This window comes from Bradysia coprophila, unplaced genomic scaffold, assembly GCF_014529535.1.
Source record: "Bradysia coprophila strain Holo2 unplaced genomic scaffold, BU_Bcop_v1 contig_248, whole genome shotgun sequence".
Taxonomy (NCBI): Eukaryota; Metazoa; Arthropoda; class Insecta; order Diptera; family Sciaridae; genus Bradysia; species Bradysia coprophila.
The window spans coordinates 394183-414362 of NW_023503509.1; the positions used below are offsets into that span (position 1 = coordinate 394183).

General features: G+C 34.1%; 2 long non-coding RNA genes across 2 annotated transcripts; both read right to left on the reverse strand.

The window, feature by feature from the left end:
* Window positions 1-986: 986 nt before the first annotated feature.
* LOC119078218 lies at window positions 987-8734 on the reverse strand. Its single transcript, XR_005087956.1, has 3 exons — window positions 8591-8734; window positions 7138-7141; window positions 987-997 (listed from the first exon to the last, which is right to left on the reverse strand). It is a non-coding gene; the product is annotated as an uncharacterized LOC119078218 (long non-coding RNA).
* Window positions 8735-14598: 5864 nt separating this feature from the next.
* LOC119078219 lies at window positions 14599-15802 on the reverse strand. The gene is made up of 3 exons (XR_005087957.1): window positions 15698-15802; window positions 14923-15049; window positions 14599-14838 (listed from the first exon to the last, which is right to left on the reverse strand). It is a non-coding gene; the product is annotated as an uncharacterized LOC119078219 (long non-coding RNA).
* Window positions 15803-20180: the final 4378 nt, after the last annotated feature.

Sequence of the window (20180 nt, forward strand, 5' to 3'; positions counted from 1 at the left end):
ACCTGGTTTATTCATACAATCACACTGGTTAAACGGTTTTAACACCGCCCAAATATTAGACCGAGAAATTCTTTTGAAAAACAGCCTACCGAAATCATCCCTGGAAGCCAAAGCCACTTTAGAAATCTCTACAGGTTGGTACGTGAACCGTAAAAGTTCATGCGGGTGTCAGTAGAAAAGAAACAGTTAGTAAAATGGGTAAAAAATTGTCTATTACGGTGAATTTATAGCGCCTTCTCTACATCCGAAACGCAGGGAAAACGTTGATAACCTCCAACTAGACACAAGCGCCAAGAAATTTTTTGAAAGGGGTCTTGACTTCTAGTGACAAATACCTTTCCAGGCAAATAGAAAATAGTCAACTGGAAAATGGTCAGTTGTGGGTTCGAAACTCAACCATAACTCAAGTAATTCGTTCCATCAGGTTGTAGTCACAATATTAACGTCTGATTCAATCGGTTATCAGGTTGTGCCTTGGATTCAGTACCAATAACGTCTCTTTGTTTTACATGTAATTGTTCGTTGGTAATGTCATTCAGTCAGTAAGGCGAAAATCCCGTTGACAGTTGGTGTTGTCTCTTAAATATAATTAAATGCTCACCAACCCTGATGATTATGCACTCACCGAGATAATGAAAATCAAACGCTTTAGTATAGCCAGTTTATATTCTCTTCAGAATAATTGGTTACTTGATGTACTGTATTATAGAAGATGCTTGAAATCGGTATTACAGAAGAATCGGTGTCCTCTTATGGAATGGCAAAACTTATGTTGCAACAAACGAAGTAATAGATTTTGTAACAAATACGGCAATGATACTTTAAATAAAAGAAGTAAAAGATGCAATAAGAATTCTCTTCCAATTCCCCAATGTTCTAAACTTCAGTTCTCGTCGACTATATTAAACCTAAGGTCCAAAAAGACCCAGAATAACATGTCAAAAAATGTAGGTAAGAAGAAATTCGTCTCAAAGTTGTTGTGAGTATGTCAAAAATACTACAATTTGATCAAAATTGTGACAAATTAGCGATAATCACTTACTATTCTATGAAAGGAAACATTTCAAAGTCAAGTCAATGTGGATTTGTAATGTAACTTCGGAGAAATCCTCAAAAAAATATTTTGTTTCTAACATAATCCTTTTAAACAGTTACCAGTTTCTTATATGGCACCAAAAATATGTAATCCGATTAGTAACGGATATCGATTCAAAGAGAAACATTTTTGTTTCGGTGTTTCGGTAAAGATGTTCAATATTTCAAGATTGTTACAGTATCAGCACATAACACTGGTGAGCTACAACTCCGAAAACTCTTGGGTCGAAAACACACGAGCAATTTTGCGATGCTGAGTTTGACAATAATTCCGCGTTTTCCGTTGTTTGTTTAAGGTATGATACAAATGAATTTCCATTGGAAAAAGTACCGTAATTGTCGATCTCAGCATCGCCAAATTGATCGTGTGTTTAAGGTGTTAGTTCCAGGTTCCAGGTTCGTATTAAAGTCGATGCTTTGTTCAATGTGTCGCTTCAGAACACCTTGCTCAATTCGTATTCGTCCAAAAAACTTGCAATATTCAAACGTTAAACTAGTTAAAACTTTATCATTATTTTACAACGATTTTCTCAACCAACCGTTGTGTGCTGTATATAGAGGAACACAACACAATATTTGTTTTTTAAGTGCAGTTATAGATTTCGGTTTTCGGCAACTAATACCCGATGGTATTGCACCGATATTAAAGTAGCCCGCCCATAATAATATATCTCATAAAAATAAACCGAAAGTATAAATTTTTGAAAAATACATTGTTGGAAATATTTCTCTCTCTGCTAAGATAAACCAACCGAGCACATACACAAAACGAAAAAAAAAGAATGGTTTAGAAGAATGTTTTTATTATACCCTCGAGTTATTGATTTATTGCCGCTGAGATTAGATGTAGAATATGTATAACGAAATCCGAATCGAAATTGCTTTCTAAATTTAATTGTTTCAATTAAAGTTAATATTCCGAGGTTTCTGGATTCCGAGATATTATAGAAAATCTGGTGTATTGATCAATATGTTTTTTGTATATCAAAACACGAATGTAACACGAGAATGGGTATAAAATGTAAAGTTAACCAAACGATCATTTTATCATTAATTTCGATCAGGAAATTTAATCAGATCTTTTGAAAACAAACAAACTAACACACAAAAATGGATGAAAATATTCTGGGAAAATAGTTCAACTTCCAAGCAGGTGTTGTTTATCAATTTTTATATCAATTCTCTAGCAGAACCTATGGAACCATTCGATAGAAAAGAGACGAAAAGACAACAACAATAATTTACGAATGTAGAGAAAAGAAAAAAATCGGTTATTTATCACCTTAAAAATGACACCCTCAACGGGAGTTTTTCGATCAATATTTCAATGAACTCATTCTATGGTTTTGTGTAAATCTTTATTCGAAATAAGACCACAATAAACTATATAAGTCAGTGGTGTTCGTTATACATGGAAATGAAGAACATAAATAAAAACAACAATCATTTCGTTTGTACGACACCAGTATACTGGTCGATATAATCATTTTTCAACCAAATAAGAAAAAAACGACTAAACGAAACGAATGAACACACAGGGACAAAAAAATTGGTTTTTATCACATAAAAATAAATTTGTCAGATAAAGTGTATCGAATTTTGAAGTCGTAAAAATTCATAAGTTATGTGAATAAATCCATGACGTTTATTACAGAAATCTTTTCTTTCTATTTTTGTAAATAAAGTCTTGTTGATTTGTATCAACAAAACCGAAATTTATGATTCTTAACCAAAAAAAATTGAATATTTTTTATTGAAATACTTTAGGTTGGTTGTTCATTTTGTTTTTTTTTAAATAATTTTGAATCATATTACGTTCATGTGTCCCGTATATCCATATCCATAATTTAATGGTAGATTATTTATATCGAACATCGGTTATCATAAATATAACATTTTTAACAGAGCATAATGTTTAACATGATGTTTTCCACACAATCACTCTTCAGGTTGCAGGACATAGTCGGAGGTCAATACATTAGCAATGCGACAAATGTGTTGGTTTATTATTGAAACTAAAATATTTCCAAAAATACAAAGACTAGGTAGCGATAGAAATTCAGAAAATTAATTATTTACATTTGAACCTGTCCTTTTTAATTTTTAATCTACGTAACAAAAATTGTCATTATACAAAGTGAAATGCTGCAGGAAGATACAGGATCATCTTCCTAATACAAAATTGAGTAAGGAATTTGTTCACGCATTATTTGGTCGACCAGCGAGTCGAAACCGCTTAGCAGTAAAGTTTTATTTGATACACTTGTATATTGGTACATTATAGCCCCTGAACATCAAGCCACCGCAGAAGGAATCGCATGGATCAGAAATTTAGACATTGAGATTTGAAGTGAATGAGTAATCGTTTTGACCTTTGACTAAGTATTTTTTTTAACGAAAAACTGATTTTGTAATACAATGTAACGTCCCATGCGATTAATAATAATAGCCCCTGAAAACTACTACCACCTAAGAAATAGACACAAACTAAACGAGCTGACCCTAATCTATTTAACATTATATTTTTATCGATTGATAGACTTTTTGATAAGATAGTTGGTAGCTGACAATTTTTTAGGTATACACGACTATATCCTTGTTAGGCTTTGTTAACCTTTCGCAGACTTCACGCATATCAACAGTTTTACTATCGAATCTATTACTTCGTTTCGTCTTATCATTTTCAAGAAATTGATTTCGAATCTCTTACTTCATATTTTTAAACTTTTTTTTTTGCTATTTAAGATAGCGTTAGACAGATCTTGTCTTTTATTACTGAAGTCGTTACCGATAACAGATGATGAAAAACTTTTCGCAAAAATTCATGATTGAGATAATAGCGAAATCATAGAAAATTCGAGAAAACATTTTCAAGAATATAGGCACTGTGTGGCAAATTAAAATAACAAACTCATGCATAGAGCATAGTGTAGATAACACAACCACCAGCTGGATCTACGCTATGCTAAACAGTAGAATCGTCTCAGCGAAGCTGGGCTCTACTAGTTTCACTGTTCTTACTCATAAAGGCTGCCCCCAAGGTGGCGTTCTACCTCCACTGTTATACATTATGGTCAAAAACAGCCTCTTAAAACTTTTAAATGAATCAAAATATTTCTCAATCAGCTTCGCGGACGACCTCACAATTATACTAATCGGCTTTTGTGTCAGTACGCTCTGTGAATTAATGCAATCGGCGTTTCGCATAATTGAAAGATGGTGCGCACAGCATCACCAAGAAATTAATGCAGACAAAACCCAACTCATTCCATTCACAAGGAAAACCAAAATAGTTGGATTTAAAGCTCCAACCATCTGTGGGAAAGTAATCAATCTCTCACCCTACGTTAAAATACTAGGAATAATTCTAGACCCAAAATTAAATTGGATTCTCCACATAAACTTCAGAATAAGTTAGGCACTAGCCACACTATGGATGTGCCGCAGTGCATGCGGAAAAAACTGGGGTTGAAGCCCTAAAGTCCTAATGTGGGTCTACACAGCCATAGTAAGACCGATGCTGTCGTACGCGGCGTTCATATGGTGGCCCCGTTGCCACGTTGAAACTGCACAAAGACAGCTTGCAAAAATCCAAAGATTAGCGCTTATAAGTATTACAGGAGCCGTGAAAACGACACCTACTGCAGCACTAGAAGCGCTGCTAAATATAGAACCTCTACATATCCATATAGAAGCCGTCGCTAGATCCACCTGCCTCAGATTACAGCAATCATCACTGCTCCGTAACGCCACCTATGGTCATGCCAACCTATGGAACAGAATGAAATCAGAATCGCCACACTTTGAACTTCCACACGATGCTATCACTCCAGTACATTGCTTTGAAAACAAGTTCAAAATAATGGTTCCATCCCGTGAAAACTGGACCAACAACGAGGTCATTGACAACAACATAAATATCACCTGGTACTCTGACGGATCGAGATATAACAACCTAGCGGGCGCTGGAATCTACTGCCCACAACTTCAGATAGAAAAATCATTCCATCTTGGTTCCTTCGGATCCATTTTCCAAGCAGAAACTTTTGGTATTACCCAATGCTGCAAAGAACTGATAGGCCAGAGGGTGTCAGACAAACGGATATTAATATGTTCCGACAGTCGGAGTTCCTTAAAATCAATTGGAGCTTACAAAGTGTACTCATCGTCTGTCCTTAACTGCAGAAGACTCACCCAAAAACTGGCATCTAACAACAATGTCACTCTGACCTGGGTACCAGGACATAGTAACATAGAAGGTAACGACATAGCGGACAGCCTCGCAAAGGCAGGAGTCAATAAACCACTCATAAGCCCAGAACCAATCATAAAAGCCCCACAATCATTTTTCATTGGTTTAATTGACAAATGGAAAAAGAAAACGTTCACTAAATACTGGTCATCCATCAACTTCGCCAGCCACTCAAAAAAATGTATCAAAATCTCTCCCAAAAATACAAAATTCCTACTATCGCTAAGTAGAAGGAACATTAGAAGACTTACCGCCAGTCTAACTGGCCACTGCTACCTCAACAAACACCTTCACACAATGGGCATCACCAATGACCCCCGCTGTCCTAACTGTGGGGACATTGAATCGGCAGAACACTTCCTATGCACTTGCCCGGCATACGTATCAGCCAGATCAAAAGCTCTAGGAGCCTATATACTGCCGCACAACATCATCTGGAGCCTACCTCTCCGTAGCATATTGGACTACCTCAATCGTACATGTAGAATGTAGGTAGCTATTTGTGGGTATGCACAACAGGCCCATTGGAGGCTTAGGTGCCAGAGTTTTACTCTACCCACTCAAACTAACTAACTAATATGCCGTTTGTAACACGTCGAATTGGAAGCAGACAGTAAGGTCAAAGCATTTGGTTATGTTCAATGTTCATAGATGACGAATCCGCAATAAAAAAAATGTCCGTCCGTCCGTCCGTCCGTCCGTCCGTGACCCGTCTAGCTTGAGTAAATCACAACCTTTTTTCAAAATTCTTTTTTTCCCCGATTGGTATCGACAAAAGTAAGGTCAAGTTCGAAAATGGGCATGGTAGGGTCGGCCCCTCCAGAGCTAGGGCCCTATAGGTGTTTTTCAGTCTTTCGACGATATCTACCGAAATACGCACGCAATAGCTGCTTGTGATAAATATCAAATGAAAGGTATTGACGAGTAGAACAAAGTTGCTGAACATTGTTTTTGGGTAAGATGCAACGTGGGCTTGTTGGGAGGGCTCAAAGGTCGTTACTCGGCCCTAAGTGTTTTTTGCACATAAATCGAGTAAATCTCATCCGATTTTGCTAGTTTTAGTTTTTTATGGAAGGTAATTGAATACCGAAAAGAACGTGTCGAAAAAAGTTTCAAATTTGGGCCTTTGGACTAAGGCCGCTACTCGGCCCTAAGTGTTTTTTGCACATAAATCGAGTAAATCTCATCCGATTTTGCTAGATTTAGTTTCATTTGAGAGATAATTGAATGCCGAATAGAATGATGGCAAAAAAAGTTTCAAATTAGGGCCCTTGGACTAAGGCCGCTACTCGGCCCTAAGTGTTTTTTGCACATAAATCGAGTAAATCTCATCCGATTTTGCTAGTTTTTGTTTCATTTGAGAGATAATTGAATGCCGAATAGAATGATGGCAAAAAAAGTTTTAAATTTGGGCCCTTGCACTAAGGCCGCTACTCGGTCCTTCTAAGTGCTTTTTGCACATAAATCGAGTAAATCTCAACCGATTTTGCTAGTTTTTGTTTCATTTGAGAGGTAATTGAATACCCAATGGAAAGTTGGCAAAAAATTTTGGGTTTCTAAAATAATGTCGTAAATTGTTGGTTTTATTTGAAAGGTACTTCGTACGGGCTTTCGTATTTGCGCTATGCGCAATTTAAAAAATGAACAGTTTCAGTAAATTTGACAATGCCCAACTTGACTTGCATTTTGGTAACAGACGCATTAGAGGGTTGTAGTCGTATTAGGGTTCCGGGCTTATTAGGGCTACGGACGTATTATGGTTGCGGACGAAATAGGATTACAGGTTGTACGGGGCTAAGTCGCAGCAAACGCTCCGACTGTTCTGATGCCTTGTTTTTTCGAACAGTGTAAGAACTCAAAATCCCTAAAAATTGCACTGCCTCATCGGTATTCCTCATCTTCTGATTCACAGGGGATTTTCTTTGTCACCCATTTTTTTTATTATTCAAATTTATTGTTTTTAAAACATTGATAAACTACTGATCATGCAGTTTCAAGTTGTACAATATAAGTCTGTGCCAATTCTCACACCCACGTTCCCTTTCATTCAAGCATTATGAATGTGTCCGAACTTATTTTCATTATATTGTACTTGGTAACGTATGCTTTCTGTAATATCATTCCACTCATACATCTCATAATCATATCATATCGTATACCAGTGGCATTACATAAACTGAGTGATTATAATAAAACATTAAATTTTTCTGTAAACAAAATATTCATTCATATCAAAAAAATGTTCACAGTGAATATTATTAAAAAAATGGAAATATAAAAAAAACGTAAATAACTAAACGAGTATATAGATTTATAAATAAGCATTATGCACTTTGCAATGAATTCCATTGTTTTGAGCGACTCCAAAAGTTTAAGGTCGTCTCTTAAACTTTATTGTAAAGATATGGCATAGCTAAACTTTAAATTCACATCTCACTATATTGTACATATATACACCAAGTTGTTAAAATGATTTTGAATTATTGTCTTATGATTTATATGAATTAATGGTTAATTATAATCATTTTAATTTAATTTGAAATTGTTAACACCATTTCATATTTATATTTTATATAATAATAATATACCAACCAACCAACAAACATTACATGCATATAAAGAGCATTGTTCGCGATGCGATATAAAATGTTGATATTGAAGTTATGAGCAGAGCAAAAGATCATTGTTTTAATTTGGTTATTAGAAAATATAATTTAGCACACAAATAACTTCATTGAAAAATTATTTTTTTTATTATTGACGCGGTATATTTTGATCAGTATAGAATGAGCTATTATAAAACTTTATGTCGATGATTTTTCAACGATTGATTGAAACACCGATGTATTGCATAATTTAAATGCAGCGACATTCATAATATAAGAGACGTCATATTTATAATGGGCTAGCCACAAAATTTTCTTCGTTTATCATACCAACGAACTTCAAGCATGAGTGGTACGCTAAATAGAGTACTGAAACGGGGCAGTGTATCAAACAAATTTCGACACTGTAAAAAATCTGGAAACATTTTCCATACAAAATAGCACCCAATTTGGCAGTTGTCACTCGAGTATATAGTTTTGCAAGTTTAGAGTTCAAACTGTACAGTGCTTTTCAAAGTGAATGTTAAAACAAATGATGTCAAAGATGTGTATCAAACAATAGAAGTAGCAGATTTTGTTTTTTTTTTATTTATCTTTACTGGAATGTATAAGCATCTGAATGTTCGAAGAAAGTTACAATGAAGTTTTTATAAATTATTTTTAATCGACGTAAAACATAATTCTAAACAAAAAATTTTTCAACGGTATGTCACTAAAATGTACTGATCTTTTTATAAGTTCATCTAAACTTCGAAACGGACAGCCGCCCGTAAGAAAATTACAAAATTGCGGCAATATATTTTTGATCTTACACTGCTTTTAGAAATTCTTTTGATCAGAATTGTCGATACCAATGTAGTACTTGCTGCAGAACACCTTACACATATTTATTTTCATCGATAATGAAACGGCCTCCGGCACATTTTATGCGGCTGACAAAATTGGGTCAATTTAGGGTCGTACTTTGTAAACAAAAGTAATTTTATAAAAAAATCTTTGCATTTTAGAGGCATACCGTAAAACAATTTTTTGCTTAGAATAACGTTCTGCGTCGAATTGGTCAAAACTGCAATTCCCCATTTAGATAACTGAGTTAATAATGACGCTTTAAAGTTAACATTTCCAATTTAGGAACGTTTCCTAACATTCAAAAGTTTCGCATCATTATATCAATATGAACACCAGGAACACAAAACTGTTAAGAGCTGCAAAATACTGCAACTCAACAGACTCATTTGAAGCTGAGGAAAAGTCTCAATTCGGACCGATTGAGAAGCTATACTACTTCGGTCAGTCAGACTCACTACGTATCGATTAAAATTCCAATGAAAGACAATATTAAGCTAACAGGATAGATAACGACGGCTTTGTTGTTTGAACTCATTCAAGTGACCTACTTTATCGACAGTCGTTCCATTCATCACTGACTGTTATTTTTTTGTTTGAATCGGCGGAATCAAGGAATGATAGGAATTAACTGTTCCTTCATGTTTAGGGAACCCAGCACTACCTAAGACAAATTGCATAGTCATAGCCAGTTACTAACAGTTTCTTGGCTAGCATATGTATTTGAATGTTAAGATGAAGATGAAGACAGACAATATGTCGGGAGACAAAAAAATTTAAAAACAAAAATGATGTGAAAAGAAGTAAATTACAAAAAAATTAGAATTCTGTATTCGGAATTGTCGTTCCACCTTGTTAAAGACAATAAAAAATAAAAAAATTCACGTCAATATCGATTAATGAATTTCAAGTGTAAATTTGTAATGCCTCTTGCACATAAAATGCAATTACAATTGCAAAATATATGTTGTTTTGTTTTTGCATGCACCAATAAGTAAATTAACCATTTCAAGCAATTTAAATTAAACAGAAAATGAAAACAAAATCAAGGCTTTCCATTGTACTTGTACAGTAAATTATTTTATTGTTTTATGAATTTAGTGACATAGAAATTCACTTATTTCATGTAAATATTTTATTCATGTACTTCAAGTACACATGATTATATAAAAAAAAACTTTTTTTTCTCTCGTGTGTTTTATATATACCTATCATGAGAGGTTTTATAATCTGTGCGAACAAGAAAAAAATCTATTTGATTCAATCGTAAGAACTATATCAAAGCAAAACTTAAAGTCGTGCACTGAGTATACACCTATCATTAAATGATAAACTAATTGATGATGGATCATTTAAAGAATTTTTATTGTCTAGAAAATCAGTGTATCACCAGAGGGCATTACGCAATTCAGATTTTTTTCATTTCATTGCAGTCGTTTATATATATTATTCGAAGACTTAGAATAGTATCTTATGCACCAAGTTTGAACTGTTGATTTGATTTCAGCACTCGCTCCGCTCGTAAAGAAAATTTAGAACGTGGGCGGAAAAATCAATATTTCAAAACGGTTAGCGAAAAATATTTTTCTACATAAATCTCTGATGAAATACTTATTTATGACATCAAGTGCGAAGTACTTTGTTCGGCTTCATATGTGTAAATACACATAGTGGGCCTAATAAAGTACTTTGCACCGAGATTCATATAACGTTTTATGCCACAGAGACATCTAAAGTTTGTAAATTTTGCATATTATGATGCTGAGTGGCATAATAGTCATTTACGTAACAAAGACAAAGACCGAAAGTAATTTTCCGCGTTACGCATTGAGTTTTTCATGCTTGCTAAGGGAGTCTAAGGGTAGTAGACTTTCGCCCCTTGAATTGACATTTTTTCTACTTTCGACTCCCTTAGCAAGCATGATCAAAACATCTACTCAATGTCTGGGGTTCAAATCTAGTGAATTTAAGCAATATTTCGAATTATACCTACTTTTCAAGTAAACTGACCAACGCGCAAAAATGAAGAAGTGTTGAAAAAAAAGCAGTGCGGAAAAATCTTACGTTTCCACACTCAATTGAGTTACAAAATATGCCGTCTTGTGACACTTGGTTGCAGAAAAGTTGTTTTCCATATCTAATCTAGGTATAGACATGGTATTGTATAAACAAGGCCATGTTATCCTCTGTCAAGAATCAATCACTTAACACTTTCAAGAGTAGCACAATCGCATTCAAATGAACGAGAATGTCAAAGTGTTTAACGTCTTCATTTTTGTGCTAATATTTCAATGCAGAAAAAAAGTAAAATTTGCTTTGTATGTTACCCACATAAATTACCGTGTTCAATATGCCATTTGATTTCGTTCAACAGAAACATCCGAATTTCCAAAGAAACTAATCTCGAAAAGAAAAACGTTTGCAACATATTATAGTCACAACAAACAAAAAAGACACACAACGTGATCGAAGGTTTGTTGATATTAAAAACGTAATTTTTGTTCTTTCATAGAAAACGAAATATTCACTTTGTTCGGGATGGAAAGAAAAGGCCACAGGGAGTCACCATTGTTTGCCACTTCGGAGTCAATACATCACAGCAGGATCGCGAATGTTTGCATCTCACATCGTACGAATGGAACGGATTCGTTGGAGAGGGACGTAACGACCGAAATGAATAAAATGTGTGAAGAAAATGGATTATATTTAATCTGATAAATTTTTGTTGCTGTTGTCGTTATTGTTATGTTTCGATTCGAAACTACCACAAAATTTGTTTTCCATTTGAAGATCATAAATCACTCAAAATTTAAAGAAAAAAATTTTTTGCTTTTGTTTTTTTTTCGGGAAAAAGATTGTGATTTTGAAATTTGTTTGGAATTCAAAATATCTGGTTATGCCCGGTGAGCGTTCTTTTGTTTCTGCCTTCAGTTCTAGTCACATTTATTACCGTTTTCACTTCTCCAATTTTTAATCCCCCCGGTTTCCCACTATATATTTTGGGGCAATACTCTCATTTCTGCACAGTCGAAATTGTTTTATTTAAACCAAAATGAGAAACAATCGTGTCCGTTGTCAATGTAAGATCGATATCTGCGTGAGCTTCTTAATACACTACCTACCTTATTTCACACCTTTGCCAGTCAAATCCATTTGTTATGTGCACAACACGTTGTGTACATTTTTCGTGTTATATCTCGTCGTCCGATTTCTTTTCTTTTTTTTCTCTCTCCTGTAACGTTTGCGTTGCATAAAGTTATTTGAACTTGGAAGGTATTTGATCCCAAAATTGTCTGTATTGATATAAATTGCATTGTCACTGATGTTTATCGCAAATAAAAAATTATTATTTTTGTCTCAGGATATGAACAACAGACAACATCTGGTCGACGAATGAAATGAATGCAACTGAAAATTATTAATGACAACGAGATATTGTAATTAATCTGTTACGCTTGTCTCAACACTGGCCATTATCCACAGTGCCATTCAAAAATCGCGAGCATTTTGAGAAATTTTTGTGTTGTGTAGTCTTTCTTTATGCAAATTCGAGGTTGGTTGTTCTGCGTTATTATTGAAACTAAAATATTTTCGAAAATACAAAGACTTGAAGAAATTTCGAAATTTAATTAAAAAAACATTCCGAACACTGAACCCATCGCATCGTTATAATAAGGACCAAAAATATCGCCAAAAAACAATTTTCACAAAATATTTTCATTGACGAAATGCACCACGAAGTAATAGGATCATATTCCTATTGCCTCGGTTCAGCTAAACCACGCCTCTTTCCTATTGTTAAGAGTGTAAACGGAGAGAAAATGGAGTGTTTTTTTCGTAAGTGGAAATCAAGCATAAATAATTTGCATTATTCGTCCGTCCAGCGAGTTATCATCAGCTGTGGGTTCTGATGGTTCCGATTTTTATAAGTTGGTGTATACATTGGTAAACTTCCTGAAAACCCGTGCTTCCACCTACTAAACAAGCTATCCTTAATCTATTTAACATAATTTTTGAATCGATTGATATGATAGAAGACTTTTCAACAAGATAGTTGGTAGCTGATTTTTTTGGCCATACTTCACGGCTATATTCTTGTTGGGCTGGGTTTTCTTAACCTTTAAAGGATATCAACAGTTTTACTACCAAATCTATTACTTCATTTCGTCTAATCATTTCACTCTAATCAAGAGAATCTTTTATTTCTTCCTTTAATTTTTTTTTTGCTATATAAGACCGTTATAGTCAGAGCTCATTTTTCATTCCTGAAGTCGTTATCGATAACAGATGATTGCCACAACAACGACAAAATTTCAACTTGTCAAATTAACTTTCTGATGAGATAACAACATACACAAATTCTACCCATATTGAAAGAATTCACTTGTCATAGCCAATTAAGAGAGAATTTACGAAAACGTTTACTTTAAATTACCATTCAGTCAGTCTCACAAGTCGGAAGAAATATTTTTAATTTTTCTTTTGTCATGAGACCACTCAGTCGGTCTCACCAGTTTAAAAAAATATTTCTTCCATCGTGAGACCATTCAGCCAGTCTCACAAGTCGGAAGAAATATTTTTAATTTTTCTTTTGTCATGAGACCACTCAGTCGGTCTCGCCAGTTTATAAAAATATTTCTTCCATCGTGAGACCATTCAGTCAGTCTCACAAGTCGGAAGAAATATTTTTTGATATTCTTTTCAATGGTGAGACCACTCACTTCGTCTCACAAGTTCGAAAAAATATTTCTTCCATCGTGAGACCACTCAGTCAGTCTTACAAGTCGGAAGAAATATTTTTAAGTATTCTTCTGCCACAGAGACGTTTCAACCGGTCTCCAAAATCCGAAAATAATATGTTCTACTGAAGAGACCACTGATCCAGTCTCTCACAGTTCACCCATAAATGTTAGCAAAGAGACTACTAGTTCCGTCTCAAACGATCAGAAGATATAACTGCAACGAGACCACTCATCCAGTATCTCACAGTTCACCCATAAATGCTAGCAAAGAGACTACTAGTTCCGTCTCAAACGATCTGGAGATATAACTGCAACGGGACCACTCATCCAGTCTCTCACAGTTCACCCATAAATTTTAGCAAAGAGACTACTAGTTCCGTCTCAAGCGATCTGAAAACACATCAACAATGAGACCACTCGTCCAGCCTCACAAAGTCTAGCAAAGAAATTTATCGAAAAGAGACTACTCGTTCGGTCAAAGGCATTCTCATTCGTTCATCCGAAATTTATATAGCAAAAAAAAATATTTTGAGACCAGATTGAGAATTCAAGCAATTTTGAGACTGGAATTAGACCGTTGAGAATACGTATTTCATGGTCTCATGAGAACGACATTTTCACCCGGGCGTGGTCGTTAAATACCTCCATTCATAGACAGTGTCCTCCACTTTCCAAAGCAACAATAGTCTTAGTTAGTTACATCCATGTGACACATTTCCACCAACCTCACCGCAAAAATTGCAAGAAATAGGTCTCCGACCATACACAATTTTTTTTTAAGTAGTAGAAAATAAAGTAGTAGCGAATTAAACACAACGGAACACTTCAAACAAAAGAAGCATCAAATTCAGCGAACTTCTAATTTGTAATTTTTTTTGCATTTTTCGTTTTTGCTTGAAACATTAAAAAGAACAATTTTGAGCTTGTTGAACCCTCATAGGGTCAGAAGGAAATAAAGAAATGCGTTCTGCATCGTACGGATAATCGTCATTATTTGTGCATTGGCTCCGAAGAACTGAATCCTCTCGATCGTACAATCTAAAAAAAATAAAGTAAACTCAGGTTTTAGGACTATAAAAGATTTGGTTAGGAGTTGTAGATTGTTTTTAAGTAGACAAAACCCAAAATTTTAAATTGTGTTACCGTTTTATGTAAAAATTACAAATTTTTGAGTTACACATCTCAACAGCAATCGATAATCAGGAATTAACACCTCTTGTATATTCCGAGAATGACATTGCACTGCGGACAACGATGGACCACGTCTCGACAGCAACATAGTGCGAAAATGCAACATCTGTTTGAAACATTTTTAGAAAAAAAAAATTTTGTGTAAAATATAAAAGTCGATCACAAATCTTAAATCATTTCAAACTCATACAGAAAGCAGCAAACTGTATTCGCTGATCGAAATGTTTTCGTAACGACCATGCTTCTGCAATTGAAACATGTTACTGTTATCGGATGGAAGTCATAGACATAATTGTTTGCTACATATTGTTCCGGAGCTGCAGGAGAATGAAAAAATTATCAGTTGAATCATTTGAGCAAACTGTCATTAGTAACTGTGAAACAATTGCAGTGAAGAATTAAATTGAAAATTAACCAAAAGTGGATGCCCCTTCTAGAATCGGTTAGTAGGACGACCTATCTGCAAAAATACACTTGCTGAGGATACTTATCTAGACACATGCATGACATGCTTTGGTATCGTTATGAAGATTAGACTTCAGGCTAAATAATGAACATAGATAGACCTTGTCCAATTCTACTGTACTAGTAGTACATATTAGCAGTCAAAATTCACCGAGGGCAACTATTTTAAAAAAATGCGACTTTTCTTAAAATTTTGCGGAACTTTCGATTTTTAGTTTATGTAATTATTAATCAAGGGACTGCCCTCTACTAAAATGAAAAAGAAATTTTCATGTGTATGACACAAGTAGTATAACTATGTTCAAACTCACCACTGGCACTTATTTCCAAAAAATAAATTTGGGATAGTTACATGTGTCCGTTCAATAGAAAATTACATGAACACGAACACAGACATATTTTCTCCATATTAAATGTGATGATATGATTTCACAATATACTCGATGATCGAGGTTTGATGTTTGTTCGAATTAAACGGCATACGATAAATAAATACTCACCAACCATTGTTTTATACAAATTAATCAAATTTAACTTTTTTTACAAAATACTTCTAAAGAGTGAAAACTACGCACTCCTGCGATTCGCCAAACGAACAAAGTCTGAATTCATTGCCAAGTGGACCAAGTGCTTCACCATTTAAACTAAAAGAAAACAATTAAAAATATGTCGAGTCAGATACGTCGACTTTCGGTTGTTATTAGGTGTGGAAGAACTCCCGAAACTGATAGTGAGTTTGGTGCAAATAATTGACCTCAAGCATGTGAGTAGATTTTTCATTTTACAAAATTAGCCCTCTAGACAGTGGTAATCTTCATTTAAATATATACCAAAATGTTAGCTGATCTTAAATTTCGTTGAATGGTTACACTCAGGCTTCGCAAAAATTCACACGTAACCTTGGACTTTTCCCGTTTTCGTCCATTCTTACTTTAATGACTATTATACGATTTTCTTTGAATTCTGACTTTTTTAAGGTTCATTTCTTCGACCATAAAGATACTTCACGTCACAAAAATGCTCGTTTATTTACTTCACGGCTGCACTGCTCTTTAACAATTAGATCCAATCAGTACAGAACCAATTCAATACACATACGAATTGTTCAGATAGTTTTAAATGTATCAGACGCACAAGGCAAGCGAAGAATGCTAAAAAAAATCCGAATTAGTGTGTCATGTTCATGTCAAGAACGGTTTTTGATACTGAAATTATCTTCATAAAAAATACAGTTTACAAAATGTTTAATTATGTCAAAGATCATTGTATCTGTTGAGATCTAATTTATCTGAAATAAATTCGGCGGTTTAGTTTTCATTTGGTATCTATTTTTACAAATTATATTTGAGAATGACAAGTTTCCTCTTTCCAATGACATAAAAGTGAGTTTGCAAAGTCATATATTTTATTGGAGATTCGATCGAAAACACTTAAAAAAACTGATATCGCCCAAAAACCATTTACAGTGGAAGTGTGACGCAAGTCCCTTTATCCACTTGCAACAGAACTGATATCGGTGGGGGGTAACGCTACCAGCTTCGACGCGCAAAACAATAACAAAATCGTCACGAATGGCAAATGGTGAGGATAGTGTAAACAACTGATTCAAAAAATTGGTTATTAAAAATGAGTTACTGTTTCAATTTAAGAGCAATCTTCACGTGGAAAATTTGTAGCCTACATTTCGACACCAAAATGTTACATTTTAAACGATAATTTTGCACTCGCATCCTTTTTGGAAAAAGTAAAACCATCGTTTGGTGTTAAAATGTGTTAGCTTTGAATTAAGAATAGAAATGTTTTTGGTTTTGCAACCTAGGTCCTAGGTCGAAATTTGTGTCAATTTTTGTGAACTATTGAGTTTTCTCGTACTTAGGTTTTATAGTTTTTATTGAAACCTAACACATTTCAACAACAAACAAGGTCCTTACTTTTTCCAAAAAGGATGCGAGGGCAAAATTATCGTTGAAAATGCAATATTTTTGTGCCCAAATGTAGACTACAAATTTGCCAAGTGAAGATTGCTGTGTTCAGGAAGGTGTGTCACAATTAGCAACTTCAATGAAAAATATTTACGAATTTTGAATAACCAAGGCAACATACAGATCAACCTACTATTTCTGGTATAGGATATTATATTCGACCGATAGAAAAATTTAATTTTACCGATAAAAAATAATAAACTACCGATAGAAATGTGGTACATGTCGCTGGCACCTCTTCCATCTGACGACGAAAACACTTTGCCAAAAATCCATGAATACTTGAGTGTCTTAAGTTGCCTTATTTTTAAGTGCAATTAGTCGGGAAACAGCAACTTTTTTTAATTTATTTTGATTCGTTGACTCATTTTAAAATAAAAATTGTTCGACGACATTTGAAAAAAACGCAATTTTTTATTTTTTAAATTGAAATCAAAGCTCACAACATTATCTTCTTTAAAAAAACGCAAAAAGCAATGTCGACTTTTTCTTCTGACGGCTTTGGCTTCTCTCTATATTTATGACATTTCCCTTTGTATTTGCTTAAATGTATTTGTGTTAGCAGCTCACTGCCTTCTGACTGCCTCTTTGGCAGCATTTACGAAAATGTCGTTTCGCATAGCTCGATCGTTAAAAATTAATTTATAAAAAAATCTGCTCAATTTAAATTGTTTCTAACAACGCAAATATTTCTAATTTTGGTTATAGAATCAAAATAAATTATAAAAAAATCATCTGTTTCCTGACTAATTGAAACTTTAAAAAATAGTGCTTTTCGTACCTAGGACTAAAAGTCTTTTTTAGCGTGTGAGAAGTTTCCAGACAGAGCCGAAGGCGACGTCTGGAATCGAATACGCTAAAAAAGACTTTTAGCCCGTGGTACGAATAGTATTTTTCATATTGGACGGAGAAAAAGTGCGTCGAAGTCGCACTTTTCGGGTCCTAGGTATGAAAAATACCTTTCTCTAATGCTACACTTCAAAGAGACTAAGTCATTCTGTGCTGGATATACCTTCTCAAGGGACTATTCTGGTCGAATTGTGTTCGATTTGTGCTATCTTCTGAGTCTAATTTCACAAAAGACCATGGATCACAGAACCTATATGCAGGCTATTACTAACAACAAATTCAATGTTACTTAGCACTCATTAAAATATGAGTCGAAGGTGGTCGGTCGGCAATTTACTTTGTGCTGACATCTCAAAGGTGTGTGAGAATAGCGAAGTGAAAGAGAGATGGCAAAACAATGCTAAACTTCAGCCTAGACATTGACAAAGATAAATAATCAAAAGTCAACGTTTTGTTATAGAAAGCTAACAATCAAAGCGCGTTTTATGTCCATTTGTCAAAACCAGACCATATCACAAGTTCAATTAATTAAAAAAAAATCTATAATTTAACCTCCCCGATTGTATATTTACGTGTTCATTTAATTATGGGTTTACATAATTTAAAATGTCTAATTAAATCAATATATTTCTAACAAAACTCTGATGTAAAAAAACATAAAACATTTTTTTCATGTGTGAAGGTCTCACAAATCTTCACTTTGCATGTGAGATAAATATCATTCACGCCATAAAACAATAACGAAAAATTAAACGTAAAGTGAAAAAAAAACTGAATATAAACCGACTTATACGATCGAGCGCCTCTACACACCACATTACGTTAGTGAATCATCATCTTGACGCTTTAATGTAATACACAGCCGCACCACCACGCACAATTATGAATATATGTTGTTTTATTATGACGTTACCTTCTTTATGAAATAACAAAAAAAAAATCTGAATTCAATTTCCATACGAAATATACGACCGACGTTTAATAAAAATATCACATACACACAGTCTATATAGATATACAGGTACGTACAGGTACATATAGCTATGATGTATACTTGAAGGCGTGTCTGATCCAATTACAATTTAATTAATACTTTCCTTGCATTGTTTTTGATTTTGTATATTACCCAGTGTCTTATGTAAAAGACACATAAAACGAAACGGCTGACAGTGAATTATGCTATATATGAATGAAGTTATGCAACAGTTTCTATTTCGTTTGTGTGTACACACTTTGATGATTTGAAAAGTGATGTTTGTAAGTTTAAATAGCGGAAAACTCATTGCATGGAAATGTGATTTCTATTTAGGTTAAATCAATTTTTTCGATTCACTTCAAAAATGTTTTGTTATAAATAAGTGAAGAACAGAAACGTTGGTTGCCGCAATTGACATTGAACCGTTGATCATTAGCGGACAGTTTGGTAAAGCCATTTGAAACCGGATATAAGCTGAAATGCGATTTGACAAGAAATTTTTTTTAAATTTTTTTCTATCGCAATTTTGAACCATCTGCGACATATCCATTTAACAATGAGCGAAATAAAAGGATTATTAAAGTCACACCGAGTTTGGTTTTTGTTTGTTCTGGCTGTGCGACGATAAAAGTCAAATAATACAATTGTAACAATAGGAAAACAAAAAATTACACGAGAAAAAAAGACCCGAACATTAATCCCATTTCCTAATGAAGACATCATTGAACCAAAAAAAATGAGAATTTTCTGTTACGCTGAGGATTACGTTTAATGTTTAATACCTTGAACAACTGCATTCTATACCGTTTGGACTGCTAAAAATTCTTCAAATGAATAATAGAGGAATTTATAACTGCAGATAATCATAAAAACCTCTAAACCGAAGCATATAAATGACTTATTTAACGTAAGTGAATATTTTTCTTTCAAATCTTTTTTTTCATTCCATTTGGTATACGTAACTGGAGGCGACACAGATTACCCTTAATAAATAATAAAAGCGAACTCCTTTTACCATCAGCATTTTGATATATATCCTCCGGCAAAGTATTATATAGAAAGGAAGAAGTCACACAAAAAAGAAAGAAAAAAAAATTGGGACAAATATCATTTTTAATGTGGTCGGTCAACCGCAATATTATGGCAATAGTTTCAAGTGACAAAAAAAGAGTATCA